The following is a 21,445-nucleotide window of genomic DNA, read 5'->3' as shown; positions in this document are numbered from 1 at the left end:
GCTTTATTGGAAATTTAATCCACCGTATTCCTGCGTTACAAACCGGTACGCTTGGAGAGGGAGAGAGGAGGGGGGAGACTTGAGTCCACCACGTAACTGACGCTTTAACCCCTTTGAACAAGGCTCGGACGCAAGCCTCGGACTCTCCTGAGCTTTCGGATTTTTTTTTAGGGGGATTTCAGCTTTACATTTTCCCGTCTCCAAACCTCAATCGGATCGTACTGGGATTTAAGGTGGGGTTTTATCCGGACGCAGGTAACTGGAACATACCCCACTGTCTCTTGTTTATGACACTTCAGCCGCAGATTGTCGCTCATCACGTACGTTGGATTTCTTTTTTTTCCCCCAGCACAACCCTGACCAGCCTAATGAGAGGGTTTTACGCGTCAATTTGGAATAAAGGAACTCCCGTTGCAGTCTTGAGATTCGTTGCGAATTTATCCAGTGAAACCAGTGTATGGACGGTGGAAATCATGTGCAATAGGATCGACCCTTCGGCATCCGCTTTGTGAGTCCTACTTTTGGTAAGTCACTCAGCAGACTTGGTGAGAAATGTGCAATTTACTTTGACACCTGACACGTGTGTTATGACAGTGTGTCTCTATGACAAGGCGATCGATGTCTAATTCTCATATATATCTGTGGGTATATATATATATGTATATATGTGTGTGTGTGTGTGTGTGTGTGTGTGCGTGTGTGTGCAGTTACAGTCTGTGTTGGGGGGGCCCAAACCAGCCCCGTCATACAGTAGCTGTGCTGTGGCTCCAAACTGTGCGATGAAGATGTTTAGACAGCGACACATGAGTTGAATTTCCCAGATACCTAAGCGCATGTGGAAATGACCCGGGCGTGTCTGCATCAGCACGACGCAGAGACCAATACTTTTAATAAAATGAGCAGTACAGCGCTCACGGCTCTTGGCTGATGGAAGACTGGACAGTTTTGCTGGAGAGCCACATAGCCACTTGAAGGATGAGCGAAAAGTTCTTAATGTCCCTTTGAGCTGAGTTTAAAATGCACGGGCTACAGCTGGTGAGATGAGGCCTGAGCAGGATGCGTGCACTGTGCGTGTGTGCGTGCATCTGTGTGTGTGTGTGTGTGTGTGTGAGGGAGAGCTAGGGAGCTGCACATCTTTTGTTTTCAACAATCAGCTAAACAGATTCAAAGATGATGAAGCACAGAAAGACTGAGGCAGCATGATTATGATCTCATGGGCGCTGAGTGAATGCTGTCAGTTACCTTTGCAGCTGGAATTTTTAGCCCCTCTCATCATTTTCCAGTTACTCAATAAGCTTGGCCTCATTAGGTTGAACTCAGCATTTGAAAGGAAGGTTGTTACACTGGCTGTTCTTCTTTTGGTGTGCAGGTCTGTCTGGTCTCAGAGATTAGTGTTAATTATGCAGAGGAGAGATTTGGGGGGAGGGGGGGGGGGGTCCAGGATGCCTTTGCGGAGGTAGCGCGATTGTAAATCTGTTAGACTGAGGTGGGGTTAAATGTCACCATTCTTACACGAAAGGCAAGTGAACAATTCCTCTATTTTGGCCTGGGAAAGATGCAGCCACTGGCCAGCTGTGTTGCTATATATCAGGACATGCAGTGAGTGTTACTGTGGCTTCCACTGCTGTAGGAAAACACTGACTACCAGCTGCATCTTCTGTATACACCATCCTTTCACTCCAAGTGAATCTTAGGAGTGCATGTACAGTACCACCTCTTTACAGCTGTGTACTAAAATTAAGATGCAAAATGAAAGTTGTCACCGGTTCCTGGTATTGTTCCATGATCTGACAGCTACCCCTAAAGTATTAAGGCTGTTACGGTAAAAATGAAACAAAATACAAAAGCACAAGCAGCCAGCTCAGGGATTTTTGGCTCTCTGTTATTGTTAAGTGTTTCAGGAAAGGTTGAACCCTGTGTTCTTGACTGGCTGAGTGAATAGAGCAAATTGAAATGATGTTTGTTTAAAGCTGTGCATCATACAGGTTTTAACATATGGGACTTGAAAAAGAGTCCTACCAACAGAGGTTAATGAGGTTGCTTCTTTGGAGGGTTGATACCCTTGAGCCTTATTGGATTTGTAATTTGAATTAGCAGTTCATACAGCAGGGCTCTTATGTATTTTTGCACTGGCTTTACTAGCTGTGTGCCTTGCAGTAAAATTGTAATGGTTGTGTCTTTGGCTTGTCAATGTGTTGCAGAATGTTACAGCAGAAGCTCAGAGCACTTGCTGTCATGTGTTTGCTTAATGAAATCGGGCATGATGGTCATTATCGTTATAATGCATTATTGCCAACACTTCCATGTTCAGTAATGCTAGTGCAGGCGGAACAAACTCATATCTCAGCAGGTAATGCTTAAAAAGAAAGTGGAATGGCATAGGTGCGGTGTTTTTTTTCTTTCTTTCTTCTTATTTTTCTTTTTTGCTTTCTAGGTTGCCATATACAGGCTGTGGAGTGAGATTAATGGGGTCTCTCTGCCTTGCCATTCTGTTGCATTGTGTTGTAGCAGCTGCTCGTGGTTGCCGATGTCATGTGTTAGCATTTTGAAATCAGGACCAGTAGAGGGTTATCAAGCCACTGCAGGAATGAGAATATAACAGCAAGCACAAGCTATTGATCTGTATTTGGCAGAATGAAAGACTTCATAGCAGAATATATAGACCTGTGTTTGTTCTCTATACAAAGCATATTAAAATAGACATTGAGAGTGAGTCACGCTTGCAACTGGAAAAGCTGAAAAATGAGTCTACAATTCAAAATGGTACAAGGGACTTTGAGCATGTATGATTTTAAGTCAGTTCAACAAACAATTATCTTAATCTTATTTGAAAGAACTTTGACTGTCGCCTTTTGCTCTTTTCTTTTCTGCAAAAAGTCCAGAATTTAAAAAAAAAAAAAAAAAAATTAACAAGAGGGGAATGTTCCTTATTCACACTTCAGACTGTCATGGTTTGCATCATAATATTCTTTGATTCTTTGTTGTTTAATTCCAGACAATGCATGAATACTGAAGGCAGCCTGAGTTTTAAAAGTACCAATTAAATTATCAGCCGACAGAATGAGATAGATGTTTCTCCCTAGGCGAGTCAAGTTGTTTAGTGCTCAAGATGCATGAAAAAAGTTGATAATTACCACTAGCCAAAAAGATCAAAGCAGTAGCCACTAACCACTGAAGTAATTAAACTGAAACTATTGTTGGAATTTATTTTGAAAGGTAGCAAATAACAAAAGTGACAGAAAAAAGGTATTTGTCCACTTAAAGCAGTGAACTCTGGAGGAAACTGGTAAATAACATACAGGCCTCAAGAGGAATGAAATGTTTTACGCTTTTCAACTTCGCTGCATCATGAATTTTAATAAGAGCAAAAGGTAAAGTTTAGTGTTGAACTATTGATCATTTATGTGATATATTTGATACAATACGCATATATTAAAAACTTTAAAGAATGTCTCTTCTTACAACATCGCTAAAGAATTAATTATTTGACAGTATGTGAGAGAAAACCAGAATAAAATAACCCCAGGACAGTTCCAAGACATGCTCATTAGGTGGATTGGAAACCTTATTTTGTGAGTTTGAAGGTAAATTGTCTTTCGCCCACTGCAGGCTGTGAGAAGCTGTTGTCCCCTGTGACCGTGTAAAGGACAACCACTGTGGAAAATGGGTGAATCCAAGGCTATTATTTAAAATAACACATTGTTTTCTGGCTTATTTCAGCACACATGTATTGCAGTCAGTCAAATGTTCTGGCAAACGCTTGTTCGCAAATGTTAAGTCAATAAATTACGATGAAATAACAAACTTTGCAAAACTTACCAAAAAATAAATAAAAAAAAAACAAAAAACAAAAACAAATGTAAAAGTGCAGAAAACCAGAGCAGTTATATGTATTGAGAGCATTTGTATTCAGACTCGGTAACCTTTGGAAATAACGATTGCACCATGGTTCCTTTTATCTTTGCAGCTTTAAGCCCCTCACATCTGAGCAGTACATCTGAATAAAGAGAACTGTCATTTATTGTCACAAAGCACAGACACGTGCCCGGAGCATGCCTGTTAACCATGACTGAATCGGTGCTGTTTTTTTTTTTTTCTTTCCCCCCTGATGATGACTGCTATAACAAGTGTGCACAAGGAGCGCTGGAGCCTAAAGACTGACCTGCTCTGTGCTACAAGAGCAAGTGTCACATGTAAAATGGAGCAACAGGGTGTGACCAGAATGTACAATTGGGAGCTGGTGTAGGGGGCTATGGAAGGAAGCAGTGGAGTCATTTTGAGCCACTCACCCATGTGAATAAGGACTCTAGATTCACATAAAGATGTACAGTATATAGAGGTTAGAAGGCTAATACTTTCAGGAATACTGTGCAGGATGTGGTGTGATATTGGAACAAACAGTCCGGTGTTAAGTGGCAGTCATAATTTAACACACACCATATTCACTGTGTCTAGAGAAGCTAGAGTCCTGACACATATATGGAATTGGGAAATCATTTTACCTGCTGTAAAGCGTGTGGCGTTTAAACAGAGGAGCATCACCCCCCCCCCAAGAAGCACTGTTGTGCAGTCATACTGCCACTGTGGCCTTAAACTGTTGCTCTTGGCACTGTCAGAGCCTTGATATGGTCATTTTTAATAAAGTGAAATTATCACTATATAAAGAAGAAACAATGGCTGGCTGCATAGTACAATGTAATAGCAAACCTGCAGTGATGACTTAAACTGCAGTTGTGAATCCTCTACTGTTTACCTGAAGGTGACATTGATTTAGATCATGCTTTTAGTAGTTGCATCTGGTCATATTGATCAATATCCTCTACCAGAACAGCTCATCTCTTTGGCTCTCTGGAGAAAGCCAATTAAGAGTGCTACATGCTCTCATACAGAATTTGAAATGCACACAAACACATCTTCCCCACAGTCCCATTAAATAATGCATAAAGACAATATATTATTGTGCAAGGCCTACTACCTCAGGTCTTACTAGTCCTATTAAGACTTTCTTCTCTAAACTTAGAAGCATTGGACAAAATGTAGTGCATTTAATGCACTATTCATTCTTGACTGAGGCATTAGGAAAAAGATAATGCCTCCATGAATTGCTCCTACTGAATATGGCACCATGATGAGAGAGCTCTCTGTCCTTACATATTGATTTGTTTGTCAAAAAGTCGTACGGTGCAGCTCTTTATCGGGCAGCACCCAACCTCATTGGAGATGTCAACTCTTCTGCCTATAACAAGCTGGAAGACCGCAGAATTATAAACTATTCTTATTCTAGTGAAGGGAACGGTAAGAGCCTCAATGTTCCCATTCTGTTTTCTCTGTTTGGTTGAGTATGTGGCTTTAATAGAGACGTATGCATATTCTAGCACCCTGGTGGAAAAATAAAAAGCTTGTGAATAATATCTTGTCATTAAACATATTTTTGAATCTAGTTGTTTTTTGTTTTTTTCAGTAAGGTTTATTTATTTATTTTTTTTACACATATTGGAGCGTGTAATTACAGCAGTTTGTATGTGAGGGAAAAAATGTAAGCACAGAAAGTTTTAATACTCGATTAAAGGACATATTCAGTTCTAAAAAGTTATCTTGATTTCTTGCTTTTTGTAACACAAACAGTGGGGAAAAAACCCTCTTGTAACCTTGATTAAATTTTGCCCTAGTCCTAATGTCTGTGAGAATTTCAGCCACAGCCACTGCTGCACTAAAACAAATTTTAAAAAGCTTGGTCCTTACAAAAATACACAAAATTTTTTTTAGTCACAATGAAAGATAAGTAGCAAAACAAAATCCATCCATTTGTCCCCACATAAGCAGAATAGGTTCTGCTTCATGGCGACTTTGATACAAGTGTGAGGTTGAGGTTTTCTAACATGCACCCAAGTTTCAAAGCTGTTAATTTACTGTCTTGGGCTTTTAGAAACAGTAAGAGTCTCACAGGTGTATCTCAACACATGGAGCGCTGTCTTTGTGTAAAGCTGCAGATTATTGCTGTTTAAATCTCTGTGACCTTTGAAACCTGTATGGCTCTGAAGCACTCACGGTACAGCAAGGACGGCAGAAATGTAGCACAAATAATTACTGATCTTTGTTTCTGAAAGTAATGGATCTAGAGTATCTTCATTTTGGCCATTGAAAAATAATAAATTGTGCGCGTTACGAACAATATTTGATTATATTTTATTCTAAGATTAAGAAAAGCTGCGTATCACTGGGAAACAAAGAAAGTTGTGAAAATCTACTTAAAATGGAAAGAGTTCTGCATTGTGATTTGTTTGGCTGCACTTTTCCTTATTTAAGCACATTATTATACATATATAGGGCACTTAATCCCTGTGTCAGCTTGAACTCTGACCAGAAAATCTATCACTCAGATCAACATCTAGTGTATGTTGCTGTCCATAAACGATGATTACATTGTTATAGTAATGCTGTTTCAGCAGTTAGTGTGCAAGAAGTCAGCATTACACATAGACATATACTTTAAACCTGCTTAGAATTTATGGGCAGTATGTAACCCAGTGTTGTTTGTTTGGGTACTTTTTGTTTTGCATGATTTAAATATTTTATTAGTGTCTAATTATATCCCCAAATTCCAAAGTTTGTAGTCTGTTCTTGGTCTCTTAGACCTGTGCTTTTTGTTGTAGCTCATTTTCTGGTCGATTTGGCTAATTTGTACATATGATCAGAGCCTGCTTTGTGTCAGGCCAAGTCAAGGAGAAACATGACACAAAAACAGCTCTAAGGCTGTTAAGTGGCTATACATTTGTGTGTTAACTGTGCAGCGCAACAACATGCTGCGATTAAAACTCCATTGTTATTCCATTTTCTAGACAGTGAACAGTGACACTGGGGAAACAGGAGATGCAAGAAAAAAAACTCAGAGGCTTTCTATCAAAATGTTTTTGAGGGTGCTTCTGTCCCTTAGTGGGGCATTGACAGTATCCAAAAAAAACCAAAAACAAACTATTTATTTTAGAAAAGAGCCTCATGTAAAGTGGATCAAGATATGTCATGTTTTGTGCAGCTACTGTCAAATCACAATACAGCTTCAGCCAAATACAACTAGAAAACACAATCTCTGTACATTGCTTGCGCTTACAGCTTGAGGAATACCTATTTACTATAGCCATGCAATGCACCGACAGCACTATTTTATCATCCACTGCACGCTGACAATGTAAGCACTTTGGCCAGTATTTTCACAATTAAAGGCACTCTCCTATATTGCAGTAAGTGAAGTGTGACGACCTATTGTATCCTACATAAATTGAAATATGTTCTACGGAATGAGTTGAAGCTTGTTAGTCCAGCACACCAGTTTTCTCTGTGCACTTGTGATCAGCTGAATGCTGGGATGATAAAGTTGCTGCTAACCTTTAGTTGGTCCAGTGTTGTTGTCTTAATTATGAATACTGAGCGGTGTGCTCTTGATAGGCCTGTTTGGCAAATGGCATGTAGATACTAATGTGAGGGTTGGGGTCTTTTTTTTTTTGTTTTTTTTTTGTTGGTTTTTTTTAATAACTGCAAATTATCTTCCGCTAAACAAGTGCGAGTACTGGACACTGCAAAGGTAATACTACTTTAATTTTACCTTAATTTAAAATTGGAATTTCTCTCTGGAGTCCAGTAAACCCACAGCACTAGCAGAGGATGTTTTGTTTTTTTTTCCGAGCTGGATAGTTTTAAATCTGGCATGCTTATATAAGCCAAATCAGCCAAGGGATGAGTGGTTAAACACGCCACTTTCTGGACTGAATCTTCTGTGATGCGGGGATTCATCTGTAGGGGCCTGCACTGGGGGCAGGTGGTTGACGTTGACTTACATGAGATGTGAACTGTTGAAACAAAGGCAGCTCAAACTTCTCTGTTGAAAGTAAAACAGAAGTGGCACAAGAGTTTCAGCCCTCAGTGCACCTGTCTGTCAAGATGTACTGAGACATGCCAACCAAGCTCGTGTCAGAGAAAACAGTGCCCAGTAGAAGGTCAGCTGTATATCATGTTCGTATTAGTGGCGCTGACGATATGAAAGCTTTATGGTTGGATACCATTGTCAGTATATTATGTAGGAAACTATGAAACAAACCGGCCTGGCAATGTAAAGCAATATTTGGTTAAAGAATTATTATCTTCCGGCACTTCTAGCTGCATGCTTTGGCCTTTTGGAGCTGCCCGTGCTTGCAGATACTGATGATGCACTTTGGCAGGCTTCAGTAAGATCTGATCATTAGAAATCTCTGATAAACTACTTTCACTGTGGAGAGACTTGATAGATAGGGAGTAGATGCAGTCATTGTGGGCTGCGTGTTTATTGACTAAAAGGGCCTCATTTATGTTGGCCAGGATTAGTGATGTAGGACATTCATAAAGCGTGTTAGTCTCCTCCCGGATGTTTGGATGGATGGATGGTTGAAGACCTCAGGCATATCCTGCAGAACTGCATGTATCATTTAACTTAGCACGGCTAGAACATACTGATTTACTGTACTGTAAAGGTATTGGTACGTGATCTCAGGCATTCTGTATAAATGCGTACCTCAATATACTGAATTTGTTGCTGCACTTCATTTAACATTTGTCAATTTGACATTTGCTTGAGATTCTTAAATCAGCACTCTTAATAAGTCCAAAAGCTTTATTTTCAGTCATGAGTGCTTTTATGTATGATACATTTTATTTATGGGTCATTTTCCTGCTTTATTCAGCATCTACTTTTTCCAAGGTAAATGAACTAGTAAAGGTAGACTTCCTCTTGATTTAAGTGAAGGATCTTATCATATTTTGTGCAATTGGCTATCAGTTTTGTTTGTGTTGACACTACTATCATGCAGAACTGAACACAGTCATTCTCTTTGCAGTGGTACATGACAGAAAAGAAAGAAACAGTGAAGATGGAACCAGGGTTTGCAATTTTTTTTTTTACTATCTTTCCCTTAAAAATGACTTAATTGATGAATCACTTTAAAATAGATGCGGCTTGTTTTCAGTTGATCATGTTAATGATTTACTGACTAATTGTTTATGCTCTAATTCACCTCAGGACTACTGCACAAAAAAAGAAATGCTTAAGAGTTGTTTGACATTTTCTCTTTAAAAATGATTTTAATGATTAATCATTTAGTAGAATAGCTCATTTTCTTTTTCCATTAGTTTTATAGTGCAGATTTCACTGTCATAAACTATATTCATTTTATGTCATGAGTCCAATATTAGTTCCAAAAGTTCAAAGATTAAAGAATTGCCTCTCTAGTTTCCATAGCTGTAGGAAAATTATACAGATCTCCACAAAAGTGTCTAAGGCTGCACTGTAGAGATGGTGTGACGTTAATTTATGGAGCATTTTGCTCTCCCTGTCTCTAATTATTAATCCGCCTTATTAAAGGCAACTTAGATTTGTGAAGATTTCCATACTTGAGCTCAGCTGTGAGGTGAGATGTGCATCTCAACAACAATTATTACCTTGCATTTTCAAAGCAATCATAAATGACATAAATACATGTACTAATTGGTAAAGTGTTGCATGTTAATATGAAGTATAGAACAATTGCCCTTTCCCCATGTCTCATACTTTGTTTTGCTAAACGACTGGATGCTGCTTTGTGAGTGCTCATCACAGAGGAAATAACGCTCTGGTTCAGGATGAAAAGAGATAATGTCTGAGAAACCCTCTAGCTGACAAAGCGCATGGCATTAGCTCAGTAATAGCAGATGGATGCCCCTTTGATCCACAGTTGGGGAGGAGAAGTCGATTGAGTGGCTGTGATAAGGCATTCAGCGGTTAAGCACTTCCATTGAATCTTATGGAATATCATATCAATCAGAAAGGTGTGCTCGAAGACAGAGTTTCGTATCTAAGTCTTAGTTATGTAACATTGTATATTTAGGTTTATAATTTTTCATCTAGTACATTTAGGTTTGTACCTGCAAAAATAATTTTGTAGATTTTAGATTAATATAAATTCATATTAATGTAAAACTTTAACAGAATGTTTTCATTTTACCTGATCATGTGGCATTATACTGAATTTATAGATGAGGCGTAAAAAGAAGTGCAAATATTTTGCATCAATACTTTTTCTTTCTGGAAATCTGGGATATGGGATGAGAATAGTGTTGAATGATAAAGCTTTGTGTCGATTTGCTTTGTTGCCATGGCAGCAAACATCCCTCAGACCTGTTAGGTGTTTGTGGCATCCTGGTGGCTCAGCTGGATAAGGTGTGTGCCGTGTAATCATGATATGCTGTCTTTGAATCCAGCAGAGACACTTTGTTTCCTATCACTCCTTTCTCTTTTCCATCTTTCTACACTTCATTCAAGCAGAAAAATAACCTTTAAAATTGTTAGAAATTCTTATCAGACAAATATGGAAGTTGAGACATTTTGAGCAAGATGCTGTGATTCACTCTACTTTATCTTAACCTACAACAGAAAATCCTGAATTCTTGTTTAAAAGCATGTTAATGGGCAATGATTTACAAAGCGATTGTACTGCTTTTGAATGAAGGTGATGATTTGGCGAGCAATGAAAGTTTAAATATACTGTCCTTTTAAATTAGATATGCCGTAAAGACTCTTGAAGATGTAAAACAAGCCTCATCCAAAACAGCTGCACCTCCATGTTTGACTTGAGGGGTAGTAATTCTCTCAGCATGGCTCTGGTCTAATCTAGTCTAATCAGCAGCATAACATATGGCTGATGAGCCTGCCGCTCTGTCATTCTGGTCCACGCTTGCTTAATAGACTCCAAAAGATTTGGCTCCAGGTGAAATACTTTGTGTGACGGAGAAGGACCAATGATTATAAAACTCACACAGAAGAGTACCTGCACTGTGATGTCCTGAGCCTATAGTGCTTCTCCGTTTTTTTATTGCCTACGATCCAGTTTTCTACAATTCTAAAATTACGAGTGAAAAAATGAAAGATTTAATGGCTTATCTAACATCTCTGTGTCTTTATCATTTTACTGAAAAAGAAAACTTCTCTGCCATTGCTCTAAGAGTTAGTGAGAACATGTAGATTATACTGTGCAATGAGGAAAACTGATATTTAACACAAGTCAAAGGGTTGTTTCAACCAGGTACCATGGCATTTAAAGAAAATGTCTGAAAAAAATGTAGAGATTGTCTGAAAAAAATGTAAAGTTTAATTATGGCTTAAAAATAACATTGTGTTAATTTTTGCAGTTTATATTATAAAACTGAAATCAAACTTTCAACAGATAGTTACATATTTAAAAAAAAAATCAAATATAATTTTAACTCAGCTATATTTCATATGGAATCAAGCAATAAATGGTTGATAAATATATAATGAATCCTCGAGCATGGTTATGTATGAATCTTGATGATGCTAAAATGATATATATATATAGGGACCTCAATATTGCGTTTGAATTTTTAAATTTTTTTCAGGTTTTGGTCATACAGCATTATAACCAGTAAATATCCTACAGTACTGCACGTTTATTTCCATGCCATTACATCTACTGCCATTAAATTCAAGTAGGACTAGAGTACATTATGGCTCCTGAACAAAAGGCTGCCTGACTGCTGTTGAAATAAGTAATAATTTGCACAGTAATCTGTCAGACTTGGACGTCGTCATTGTTAGGAACCTGTTGGGTATGTTGGATCAGAGTATTGTTAGGTTTACTTTGCACGACAGTGATCCTCACAAGTGAAACAACTGTGTGTGATAAATTAGTTTTTTAGGTCATATACTGATAACCAGAAAAAAGTCATAAAGTTGTCGGTGCGGCAGGTGATGAAGTGCCTAAGCTAGTAATTTACATGCATGGGAAAATAGATGTAGATGTGCTAGAAAAGGAAAAAAAAAAGATTAAGCAGGATTTAAAATGCAAATGTGATGAAGTATTTCTGCTAATAGTATGCCATTATAGCACCTCTTGTTATTTTGGGATCTCAGATACAGATGCAAATGTGTTGTAGCAGATGCACAGTATATATGTGTATATATATATATATATATATATATATATATATATGTGTGTATATATATGTATATGTATATATGTGTGTGTATATATATGTGTATATATATATATATATATGTATATATATATATGTATATATGTGTTTTTTTTTTTTTTTTTACTTAGGCATGTAAACATGAAATACTAATATGAAAATATCACAGAAAATGACACTGACATCATGCTTTGTGTGAAATCTATTTACAGATATTTAGCATTTACTCTACTGCTAATTTACATAAGTGATATTTACTGTGTGCTACTAATATTAAATTAGTAAGAAATGAAGAATTAGTTTTAATCTCAACAAAGGCCAGATTTTCCTCTAATCCAGTGCTCAAAATGCTCCAATTTCTAGTGACAGGGTGTAAGATAACAGAAGAAGCACCATAAAAAGACTTCAGACTTTGAAGTAGCTAAATTAAAATGATAAAGGCACAAGAGAAAGCCATATGAAGATGAATAACAATTAACAGCATGAGTCAGCTTTTAAATCTTTGGGGACAAAACCTTGCCTTGAATTAGAAAACAGCCACAGCTAACTTAGTTTCCATTTAAAATATCAAGGTATCAAAGCTTTGGCACAGTTTAAGCTGGACAAAGTCGAGCCAGACGTAAATGATTGTAGATGAGAAAGGCCTAATATCAGATTAGCTTTAAGTGCCCATTGAAAAAAATCAGTGTTATTCTTATAGTTTTTTAAACAGGGGTAGATGTCCCTGCATGGTTTTTGAAATAGCTAATTAAACAGTTTCCATATGTTACAGTGCAAAATTCGTGACTTTAGGTACTTGTCCCTGGTTGTGTTCCCTGAGACGGAGGCTGTCCATGAATAATTAGCTCAGTTTGAGCTTACTCGTTAAGAAGCTTAGAAGTGCTATGAGCTAAAGCATAAGCCGGCTTAGCGAGGTAAGTCTTGCACACCAACTACTGACCACATGTTCTTGTGGAGCAAAGATATATTTTCAGCATCTTTCATATGTGGTTTGCCAGGGCCTGATCACCAGTCGGATCAAGGCATTTCCTCAACCTGGTGTCATAAAGGTGTAAAGGTGTAAAGGTGCTGCTGGAAATATTACAGATCACGAGGGGCTGAGCTGTCACCTGCTGCCTCTGCAAAGAGAACGATTATGACAGGAGCAATGGTTGAGACTGACATTGGATCAATCTGCCATGTGTAAGCTACACTGGCAGCCATCTCTAAATGATAGCTTTCCCCTCATTTAGATCATACTGCTTACAAGGAAGTAAATGAGCTAGTGACCCTTCATGTCACCATGTCTAAGTTGTGATGTTACTGTCAGTAGGATAAGAAATGTATAATGGCCTTGTAGTCCCTGTTGCCTTTAAAAGACATCCAGATTTTCCAAGCCATTACCTTTGAGAGGTGAGCACCAGTAAAGAGTGAAAGACCCTGTTTGAGTAGTGTTTCACACCAGCATTGACTCACACAGAAGGGGACCTTGTTTTTGTCAGTAAATCAACATGGCCTGTGAGTCTTGTGGCTGCACACATGGGGGAATCATTGGCAGGGCCCATCCTTCAGGTTTCTTTTGTTCTCTGCATAGTGGATTGTTTCCAATGGTTACCAGGACTGTCGCAGACAAGGAAGGTGCTGCAGTACATACTGTCTATAAAAATACCTACTGCAATAATATGTGAATAGCAATAATAATTTGATAATTTATTAATTATATTAGTAATTCAATAATGTTAATTATTAGAATTTGTTAGGTGATTTCAAAGTCAGTTCATCCACAAGTACTTATTAAACAGGACAAGAATAGTAAACATTTCTATTTCCAGGAAATAGAGAATTAGGGCTTTACCACCATTAGAGCAAATGGTGCATATCACTACAGTGTACCACATATAGCAACCGACTAAGTACCAATAAATGTACCCTTTAGTAATTCAGGCAGCAGTTTCTTCATCCACCATTTCCCCTTGAGATCTTTTTTTAGAATTATAATAAAGGTCCATCTGTCTGTCCATTACTGAAAGTAGTGCATACAGTGTAAAAAAAAAAAAAAAATCAAAACAAAACCTATAAAGCCGTGTTTTAAAGACAGACCCTGACGAGGAAATATAAAGGTTCAGAGACAGAGAGAAAAGAATCAGTTGGTCACTTCTCAAAGACTCAACTCAAGAAAGGCATTACACCACTTGCATTCATCGGAGTTTATTGCGCAACTAACATTTTAATGCGCAGTGTGTCTTCATCAGTACCAAAACATTGGTTAAGAGTACACTAATGTTGTTTATGGGTTATATAGAGTTTCCTCTATGGTAGGTTTTTAAAAAGTGTTTAGATTTTGTTTAATTATAGATGTTTAACTGGTTTTTACTTGCTATTTTAACTTTAAGAGGTGCAGAAATGGCCCCTAGCAGTTCGGTCTGTAGCTAATGTTTTTGTTTTGCATGTGCTGTGCACAATATACAATATTTACATGTTAACTAACATTGTTCTACAGGCTTCTTTTGACTTCTCTCAGATCAAACTAAAATAAAACAATGTCATGTTTTCAGCACACTATCTCTCCCACCGATGAAGATGCAGCTTACAGGAGGAATAACACAGATGTTACTGTCAGCAGACTTCTTTCTGCATGTCTCTAAATTCAGAGCAGAGCCTGTAATATCAGTTTAGAAACATGATGTACATCTTATATACTAGGATACTCAAGCTATAGTTTTTATTCTAACAGGATTGTACAGCAGGATTATTTGTGCCTAAACGTATGATGCAGGCAGTTCAGATGAAAGTGTGTAGCTATAAGGTGGGTTTGGACTACAAGATCAGATTTCACTGATTTCCTGTATTCTGTCGCTGCAAACCACAGGAGGGGATCAGTTCACAATGGTAAAATTTAACCCTTAATTGTCTTGGTTAATGTAAACACACTGCATCTGAGATGTAGAGATGGAAGGAGGCACATCCTCAAACCCAGTTTTGCAGTTCACTGCTTTACAGCTTGCCCTGGCTATTGGCACATAGTTACACTGTATCCATTATTAATCACATGGTTCTCAAGGACGACGTCTGTGCAAATTAGTATGCAGAGAGCGCGAAGATCACTTACCAGCAGTGACTTCAAAATTAACTATTAAAAACAGATTTCTGGCCTTTCTGTGTGCTGAGGTGATATCTTTCTGGTGCACAAAATGGCTATTGGGATTCAGCTAAAAGTTTTTTAAGCTTTCCAGTGTTTGCAGTGAAATTCTTTGTGCATGACACATAAAAAATAATGCTGTAACATTCGTATTTTTATCTTAAATGTCATATCCTCTAAATAGGTCTCTGAAGGGAAAAAAGAGTGGAGACTCAGAGTCCACTGCTGAACTCAAACTACAGTCTTCACTGTTCTGTTTGTTTGCCAACTGTCCCTGCCCTTCCAGCTTCTGATTGGCTGAATACACCTGATCCAGGTAATCAGCAGTGGGTAGGGCAGGGATAGATGAAATACAAACAGGACAGTGGCCATCGAGGACTAGAGTTTAACACCTGTGGTTTACAGGGTTGTAAAAAATTCTCAAGAATTTGGTTTAATTCTTTTTAGATTGAGTTTACGAAAGACAGTTATATTACTGGGATATTTCAGATACAGATTTGGAATTTGGGTTAGGAGTTTGGAGTCTTTTATTACATAAAAAAATCATTTACAAAGAATTTGCAGGTATTTTTGACAGTTTTGCCCCCACACAATTGTTTTTGAGCTATGAATTCTTGAGTTTTTTCTGATTTGAACAACAAGACATTCCTAAGGTTTTAATGGTCGAGCTCAATTACGCAAAACGCCGGTTTGAAGCTACTCAGAAATTAGGAAGAGAAAATTTGTAATGTATTTAGTGTGAAATCCAAATGAAAGGATTAAAAGCTCCAGAACAGCTTTTACCTTGAGGCGACTGTGTCAACAGTGTTGCATTGCTACATAGTTATAGAGTTATATTTTTAGATTTTCTGTTTTTTTTTTTTTTTTTTTTTTTTTTGGTTTGAGCTATAAGTCTGCAATACATTGGCAAAGATATATATATATATATATATATATATATATAGTTTCTATGAATTCCTGTAGCAGTTTATATGGGAAGATTGCTTTTCATAAACCCACGTTCACTCATATTTAGATGAGAAAATGGAAAGTTTCTATCTCAGTACAAAAAAAAAATCACTTTATAGAGGGCAGAGGTTCACAGATGAAGTTTCAGTGAAAATCCCTTATCAAAATACAGAAGGCTACTACAGTAAGTTATTAAATTATAGTGTGGATGACTGAAGTCTGACTCAAGGTCTTCTTTCATATAGTGAACTCTGGTTAAAAGGCAAGGCCCTGTCAGTGCCCTCTTAGTGGATGACATTGAGCTAATAAATCGTCATGGTGTAATGTATTCACCCCCCTGCTGTTTTGGGGAACAGGTTAGATATGAATATGTAGGGATTCATCATATTGCTGCTGTCTGCACACTTTCAGTATATCAGTGGGTGAACATCACTGAAGAGTAGGGAGCAGTCATGCAACTGCTCAGAGGCATCAGACTTACAACTGTGCCATTTTTCCATCAACAGCAGCGTGACATGGCCGCCTCTCTGAAAACAAGGAGTCAATTAACCGGCAGGCAGAAAGGGATTTGGGGAGTTCAAGGAAGTGAAGGAAGTGTAGCAGTCTGAAATTCCCTTTTTCACTGGAACTTCACCTTCTTTAAAAACCTATCATGGAACTAAAAGGTAGCAATGGACCCTCAAGGAATTTCACAAGAACAACAGCAGCTGATGGTAAAAGCTTCCTTTTCTCTGCCTGGAATTACTCTGCCAAAGCTTTACTGTGCCTTCAGAGAACGGGAAGGAGCTCTAGAAGCACGGTGACCTCTCACCCGTAAATGCAGTGCACTTTGCTGACTCTGGTGGTTTAAAGACTTTTAGGATCTCACAGTGTGAGTAGGAAATGTCCTTTTTTGTCACATACACATCTGTCACCTGATGTGTATGTTATGTACCTCCAAGGCTCACAACGACGCATGGGCAGTGCAGAGATAGGAATTCCCAGTGTCATTTCACTTAGGTTCAGAGTCAACCACTGAACCAGAGAGTTTTCTGTAATTTGTTTTACAGAATTGAAGCTCCCACCCTATTACCAACACCTCAGCCCCTCCATGACTTTTTCCATACATGCTCTCATTAAATTTGAATGTCCGATGAGCATTTAACTCCAGAAGGAATCATCGAAGCTTCTGTCAGCTGCTCTGTGACACATTTTCCCCGTCTCACTCTGCTGGCTGGCCTTATTGTTTCTCGCATTCAGTTTTGCAGGTACAAACATAATACGTATGCGATGTTACAGAAATAGGAGCTGGCATGCAGTTGCTGCACTGATTTTGGAGAGAAGATTTGCGGTACATCTGACCTGATTATTAGGAGCAGATAGTATTGTTAGCCCCTCAAGTGCAAGACACTTAACCAGGCTAGTTAATCACCCATGCTAATGTCTGATGTCTGCTGCAAGCCCATATGCTTTGTATCAGGGGCCAACAATGAGCAGCTTTCATCTGATCCACATATTCATGTATACTGCATGATTATGTACTGTACGTGTGTTGTCAGTTCAGTTAATCTCATGTTAGCTGATGAGCTGCATATTTGACAAAGAGCATGCCCACAAAGTAACTGTACTCATGTAACACTTGTATAAATATCATATGATAAGAATATCTACTGAACACATATTGTGTGTTTCCCATGTAAAGAATGCACTTTAAAATTCACTTATACTCTGTAATACTCCTTGATTAAGATGTAGAATAGTTTTAAATGTAATGTTTCTTAAAATATTGTATTTCATAGCTAAAAAAACATTGTGATTTTGTCTTCTTTTTTGAGAAAGATCAGATATTAGAGGACACTTTAGTAGTTTAGTGTTGCACTCCTATAATGTTGGAGGAGATATGAAAGAATAATGGTCCTAATTGGTGTGACAGAAACCGAAATATCCAAACTTTTAGTCCTTAGTATGGGTCAAGCTTCAGAAGCACAAGACCCTATGGCATCTTTTCGTTAGACTCCCATGTCTTAAATACATATACTCACATTTATTGATTTCCACACGTCAAGTTGGTAACAGGATTTCTGTTAATAAAACTGTAGTATCTGAGGTCAAGATGAGCTTACACTAGAGATTTCACTGGAGTAATTGTTCTGGCATCAGCTGTTTTCACCTGAACCATGGGAGCTGACATTTAAAATTGGTGCCCCCTTTAAATTAGATCAGGTCTGTAATGTCCTAACAGTCATTCCAATAGCTGGCTTCTTTAGATTCTTTCATTTTTTGATTTTTTTTTTTTTTTTGCAGCAAAAGGTGAAATATGTTGTGAGATCAAATTAGGCGTGAAAAACTATTTTCAGAAATTTTTTGCTCATACATGGGACATTGTAACTGATTTTTGATTTCATATAATAAAGATATTGTCTTGTACAATGCCAAGGAATATTTTTTTACTTTCATTGGATTCCTGCAAAATCATTTCAAATGGATTCAACACCATATGTCTATAAAATATAAAAACTGCAAAGTTCATTGTCAGTATACTAAGTCTCATTTGAATTCCTGTTCAATATCTGATCCAGTCATACAATTACTATTCATCATCTCTCAAGGCCTCCTATTACCGAGGTTATATCAACCCTAATTTAATGTTCTTCTCGTCTGCTCCCTTTTTCTTTGTCATTGATGGAGGATTTTGACTGAATCAGGACTTGAAATGAGAGGATACAGGAGACATTATATTAACATGTAATCACTTTAATACAGATATTGGCACATAAAATATTTTCCATATCTTTTAGGATGGTCTTATTTCTGGACTATTTTTTTTTTTCCCACTTTCTGTGTAAGAACCCACACACATACACACACTGCACTGTGCTTTAACACACAACACACTTGGAGCACAGGCAGGATTTCATTCTCCCACTTGACATGCTATAGAGATCGTGGGCTGTGCTCAGGTTTTCTATGGCATTTAGGTGGGTGGTGGTGATTTTTTAAATGGTTTGTGACAATTCACCTATTGTATAAGTAGACTTGTCACATATCATTTGTTTCTTTATGCCCCTCCCTTGCTGCGACACACCTTTTAGTAATAACATCTCTAAGGCTCATGTGAATTTCTTTGTAACAGGACTGACAAAAACCACTTAGAAAGACTGCAGTTGTCTTAAACCATACTGCTCACGCTTAATAGAAGATTTCCAGTAGTGTAATATGATGCTGGCAGACCCTAACTGTGTAGGATTGACTCAGCCCCATCCAGCAGCATGGGTTTATATTACATTACCTTCAAAAATCCAAATTACCATCAAAGGCAAAAGTAGGAGTGCACAACCCTGTGTTTATCCAATGTCAGACAGTCATTATGGAGAACTGCTGCTCGATGCAAAAAATACAATCAGAAAATCTGCCCAATTTGCCACTGTATTTGTTCAATCATTAGCTTGTTTGGCCTGTCTGTTAATGCAGCTGTATGCCTGATTGGCTGTTACAATAAGAGAGGAGTCGACTATTTAAATGGTTTTACAAATGCAATGGACTACAAGTGCAACAACCTATTAAGTTTGCTGTTATGTATAGGGTAAAAGTAATTTTCCCCTTTTTCAGCAGAAGTATAATAAATTGGTGGGAAGCAAAAGGTTAAAGCACCAGAGGTCCATATCTCCACACTGTCTTTGAACATGTCTGTGAATGATTAGCCTTTTTCTCTCCCTCAGCAGCTCCTAAAGGTGGCTGGGTGGCACAGAGCAAAGAGAGACCACTCACACTGAATATATACCAGCTACAAGGGCACTTTTATATAGCTGTCCTTTGTTCTGTCCGTCCTACACAGGGGAGCAAGAGAATATTGGATATCTTCATAGAGTTGTGTGGAACTGAAATGATTTATTGCTTTATCAATTAGTAAATGGACATAAAATATTGTCCATCAACAGTCTGCACATAATTATTTGATTGATTTGTCTTTCATACAAGCCCAGTTTTGTCCATTGCTGCTTTTTTTGTTTTATGTAACAGTAAACTGAATATATTTGGGATTTCAACTGCTGTTTTTGTTAAAAAACAAGGAATTTGAAGAATTTGTCACCTTTAATGGATCATTTTATTTAATGAACCATAATCTGCAGATTAAACAGTAATGAAAATAATTGTTAGTGGCAGCCTTGAAGTATTTTTACATTGTGTAATGACACAATTGATTGATTGAATCGATTAATCTGACAACTGTCACACAACCTTTAAAATACACCCAAAATTCTGTTTAAATGTCATAATAGCATCTTAGTAGCATGAAATAAAAGTCAAGATGCTGATTGCTTAATCTTACCTTTTATGGTACTGTAGCATGTTAAATATCATATGTTATCACAGTGTTGGTATTTATATAAATGGGCCAATGACAATGAAGTATTGTGCTTTTGCAGACTGGCATTGCAGAAAAAACACCATTTCTTGCAAGCATGATAAACTTTACCTGTAAGAATAAATGTTAAAGGGCTCTGCAACCCCTAGTACCACACATTCACTACAGCATATAGATAAATGTAGCCCTCATTGACTTGCTGTAATTTAAAATTGAGCCATTTTATCAGAAAATACCCAAAGCTTGTCACTTTCAAATATTTATAGTGGAAAATGTATCCAGTAGTTGTGCATTTGTCTTGTCTGACTGCGATATTGATATTTGTATTTTTTTATTATATCTGCTGACGGTAAAAGTTTTTTCTGTATAGAAAATGCTGTAGGTATTTTTTTCTGTAAACACAGTATGCAATCCAACTATAAGTCATGAAATTGGATTGTAGAAGTGCAATGACTTTAGAGATTAGTTGTGACTGGTTGCCTTGATAAATGTGGGAACTTGTACATCTTTTTAGGTGCCCACAGCCCAAATGTAGCTGCCATTCAGTGCTTGATATACTCTACATATAATGTAGCTGTATTATTGCAGTCGTTCTTAAACTAAACTCACAAAATTTAGGGCTGATGTCTTGTCTCTAGGCTATAAATTACCAGTATCATGTAATTCAGTGCAAATACCTGTAAAACAATGCATATTTGGCGCATGATCACAGTAAAGACACTTGTGGAGACGATGGGATGTTGTTGAAATGGGTGGTAATAATTTAGGAACGTCATCGTGTTCAGTAGAGTAAAGCCTGGCTGCAGTGTAATGGGCTTCTCCAGACCTCTTTGGATGCTATAATGATGTCCCAGTGGAAATGAGAGTACAGTGTAACATGGAACGTGGAATCGTTTGGACATTATGGGGGCTACAGGATTGGATCATATTAAGAAAAGTTCTTAATGAAGAACCGAGCTTCATAATAATCGACCTATAGCTCCAGACTCGTAAGGTTGATGTATTCTTCCTAAATATCTCACATTTTTGGAGCAGTTGCA

The 21,445-nt window shown here is 37.7% G+C and overlaps 1 protein-coding gene across 1 annotated transcript in view; it reads left to right on the top strand.

Annotated features, from left to right (window-relative positions):
- Positions 1 to 262: 262 nt before the first annotated feature.
- lrfn1 (leucine rich repeat and fibronectin type III domain containing 1) overlaps positions 263 to 21,445 on the top strand; it is a 100,414-nt gene continuing 79,231 nt past the window's right edge. Inside the window, exon 1 of the mRNA XM_026299204.1 lies at positions 263 to 524. The gene's annotated coding sequence lies outside the window, so the exon portion shown is untranslated. The remainder of the gene's footprint in view (positions 525 to 21,445) is intronic.

Source organism: Mastacembelus armatus, chromosome 13 (assembly GCF_900324485.2).
Source record: "Mastacembelus armatus chromosome 13, fMasArm1.2, whole genome shotgun sequence".
NCBI classification, from domain to species: domain Eukaryota; kingdom Metazoa; phylum Chordata; class Actinopteri; order Synbranchiformes; family Mastacembelidae; genus Mastacembelus; species Mastacembelus armatus.
Note: the sequence above shows the minus strand (reverse complement) of the source record. Positions and strands in the feature narration are given on the sequence as shown.